Genomic DNA, 4,017 nt, shown 5'->3' with positions numbered 1-4,017 from the left:
TTGTAGCTCTGGTCTTGCTTCGCACCAGAGAATTCACACTGCAGAGAAACCTTATGAACGTGATCAATGTGGGAAGGCTTTTAGACGTACCTCTGAGCTTGCTGAACATCAGAGAGGACACACTGGAGAGAAACCTTATGATTGTGGTCAATGTGGAAAAGCTTTCAAATCCCGTTCCAATCTTGCTGTACATCTGAGAATCCACACTGGAGAGAAACCTTATGAATGTGATCAATGTGGAAAGGTTTTTAGATGTAGCTCTGCTCTTGCTCGACATCAGAGGAGCCACACTGGAGAGAAACTTTAGGAATGTAATCAGTGTTGGAAGGCTTTTAGAAGAAGGTGTGATCTTACTGGTCATCAAAAAATCCACAGTGGAGAGATAACTTACGAATGTTATAAATGTGGAAAGGCTTTCACACAGAGGGCCACTCTTGCTGGGCACCAGAGAAAACACACTAGAGAGAAACCTTATGAATGTGATGAATGTGCAAAGGCTTTTAGATGTACCTCTGATATTGCTTGACATCAGAGAAGCCACACTGGGGAGAAACTATGAATGTAATCAATGTGGAATAATTTTCAAATCCAGCTTCTCGTTTACTGTATGTTTGAGAAAGCTCACTGGAGCGAAAACTTTTGAGTGAATAGAATGTGGTAAAGTTTTTAATGTCCGCTCTTCCATTACTAAACATTACAAAATCCATACTAGAGAGTAGACTTCATTAATATGATCTACATGGGAAATCATTCAGGCTAAAGTCATCTCTTATTTCTTATTAAAGAATAATTATTCAGAAAATTCAGAGGAGATAGAAATAATAGGCCTGTAATAAATATGGAAAGGAATACAAATGGAGTTCAGAGCTTGTTAGACATCAGAAAATTCACTGTGGACAAAGCCCTGTAAGGCCTCAATGTGGGAAAGCCTTCAGCCAGAAATCTTCTCTTCCTTTACAGCAAGGATTCATAGTGGAGAGAAGACATGGTAATGTGCTGAATGAGGTCCTGCCTTTCCCTGGAATATGGAAGTCACTAGAAATCACAGTATTCCCTAATGACAGAAGCTTTATAAAAGCAATGATTTGGGGAAGGCCTTCACCTGAGATCATACAAGCATGTTCATTGGAAAAATCTTGCTGGAGATAAAACTTATGAATCCAATTAATGAGAAAAGGCCTTTTTCTGCAGCATAGACCTTATTAGACATCAAATATTTTATACTATGCATGAAGTCCTGAAAATAGTTTGAATTTTTTCTGTGAAATTGGAAGATTTCTCATGACTCCCCTTAAGTATTCCATGACATTCTTTTGCCATTTCCCAGATGATTGATACTCACTTTTTCTCATAGTCTTGAGTGGCACAAAAAAGTCTCCGTATAAATATTTTGGCATTTGTTGAACATTTATTTTTGTAATGATATTTTACTCTACTAAGTGGCACAATGGCTAGAGAACTGGCAGTGAGTCCATAAGGCCTCAATTCAAATTCAGTTTCTGATGGTTACTGGCTGAGTGACCCTGGACAAGGCTCTCAACCCATTCTTAGATGAATTTCTCCATCTCTAGTATGGGAACAATAATAGCACCTACCTGCCATGGTTGATGAGATGACCAAATGAGACAGTATCTATCAATTACTTTGCAAGCATTAACTCACTATAGAAAGTACACTCCTTGTAAGCTCACTGTTGTTGTTATTTTCCTTTGGATCATGAGTCTCATAGCAGTGTCAGTGACCTTAAAGGTTTGGATTGCCCATTAACTGGAGAATTGGAGAAGGACTGAACAAGTTGTGGTATATGAATATAGTGGAATACTATTTTGCTATAAGAAATGATGAGCAGGCAGATTTCAGAAAAAACCTGGAAAGACTTAAATGAACTGATGCAAAGTGAAGTGATCAGAAGCAAGAGACTTCTACAATGGTGTGCAGTGACCAATTATGATAGATTTAGTTCTTTTTCTCAATACTGTGATCCAAAACAATTCCAAAAGATTCTTGATGGATTATGCTATCCACATCCAGAGAGCAGACTATGGAATCTGAATGCAGATTGAACCATACTTTTTTTCCCACTTTTTTTTTGTGGCTTTGCCCTTTTGTTCCATTTCTTCTTTCACAACATGACTAATTTGCAAATATGTTTACATGGTTGCACATGTATAATCTAGATCAGATTGGTTGTCATCTTGTGGAGGGGGAATAGAAGAGAGGAAGGAGAGAAAATTTGAAACTCAAAATCTTATAAAAAATGAATGTTGAAAACTAAAAAAATGGCAAAGTGAGGATATAGTTCAGAACCTGAAATATAACAAAAAATAAATACAACATAAAATGAGGAGGTTGGATTTAGTGCCTTCTATTGTCTTTTCCAACTCAAAATTTACAATCTGATCAGAAGTCCATTCCAAAGCCTCCACTGGTATTTCAGGAAAGAGACCTAGCCAGGACCAAGTTGGTGGTCACTGAAACTATCCTTTGCTACTTAAAAATAGAGACCTTGTACTAATTAGATGTGTACTATGCAAAAGAAAATGAGTGTTCAACACATGACAAGACCTCAACTTCTTGAACTAGATTTAATAATCATTACAAAATGCCTGGAAAACTGGCAAGTAATCTGGCAGAAAGTAGGTATAGACCAACATCTCATGCTGCAGAACAGGCTTAGCTCCCAATGGATACATGCTTGTGATATGAAAGGTCAGCTCAAACATATGAAAGAAACAATAAGGAAAATTCATTTTGCAGTTAGGAAGTGGCAGAAAGTGCATCCCCAGAGAAAGGGTGGAGAAGAGCATATGGAATATATTGGGGAATTTTTTTTATCACATAAAAAAAACTAATGCATTTGAAATGTAAAAGGGAATGAAGCAAATGGGCAAATGATTTGCAGCAAGTTTCAACAATAAAGGGCTCTCTTCGAAGTATTTAAAGAATAGATCCAGATGTATAAAAATGGGCCATTACCCAGTAGATCTCTGCTCAAAAGATATGGAATAGATAGTTTTCCAAAGAAGAAATCCATACCATATTTTAGAGCTAGCTTGCCATATTTTACCATATGTGTTAAAATAGTCCCCACCTGTAACCGCTAAAGAAAAAAATGGTGTATCTCATCCTACACTGAGTACTTCATCTCTATCGGGACATACATAATATATTCCATCTCCTGTCCTCTGCAGATGTGGTCATTGCCCTGATTTGAGTCCTTAAGTCTTTCACGCTTTCCATGACAATACTTTGCTTTGTAAAGTCTTCTGGTTCTGTTCGGTTCTCTATAGTGGTTGATATAAGCCTTCCCAGGTTCTTGTCCAACCCTCACCATCATAATTTCTTACAACACACCTTCTTTCATTTCTTTGATGGAAATGACACATATTTAGGAGAATTTCTTTCCCTTAAGTGCACATTAGCTTCCAAAGTCTGGGAACTTTAGGTCAAAGGGGGAAGAATCAATGTAAATTAAAAAACTAAAAAGAAAACCAAGCCAAAACATGCATGTTCAAATTCATTAATAATTAGTAGGCACCTTAATTAATTCACTCTTGATGAAATTTGTGAAGCTCCCAAAATGACCAACATGAAGATGATCAGGAGGAATCAGAACAGATTTGAAAGTGCCATATTGAGTTTTTAAATATCTCAAAAAGAAAATCAATCAATAAATAATAGAAATTAATTCAGGTCAAATCCTCTTTCTGATTCTGTGTGTGTATGTGTGTGTAATAGTATGTATGTATATATATACATATGTACATGTATATGTGTGTGTATGTATACACACACACATATATACTAGGTTTTTGCTGTTCATATTTAAAGAGGACCAAACTGACATCACTGTGTCAGGGTCCAGTTACAGTGTGTCTGATGGGCTGATCAGACCAATGTGAACTTGGAATGCTCTACTGCAGGTCAGGCACAAATAGGCTATGTGAGCATTTGGGGCAGATTCTCTAAATTTATGTATCTAACATTTTGGGCTACTTCCATTTTGCTTTGCTCACC

At 36.9% G+C, this 4,017-nt stretch overlaps 1 pseudogene; it reads left to right on the top strand.

Moving 5' to 3' along the window:
- LOC138167771 (zinc finger protein 850-like) overlaps nt 1-3,688 on the top strand; it is a 56,275-nt pseudogene extending 52,587 nt beyond the window's left edge.
- Nucleotides 3,689-4,017: the final 329 nt, after the last annotated feature.

Source organism: Petaurus breviceps, unplaced genomic scaffold (genome assembly GCF_028583685.1).
Source record: "Petaurus breviceps papuanus isolate PSGF00001 unplaced genomic scaffold, PetGlider_PUasm1.0 297, whole genome shotgun sequence".
NCBI classification, from domain to species: Eukaryota; Metazoa; Chordata; class Mammalia; order Diprotodontia; family Petauridae; genus Petaurus; species Petaurus breviceps.
The sequence above is the reverse complement of the archived record's forward strand: the minus strand, read 5'-3'. Positions and strand labels throughout refer to the sequence as shown.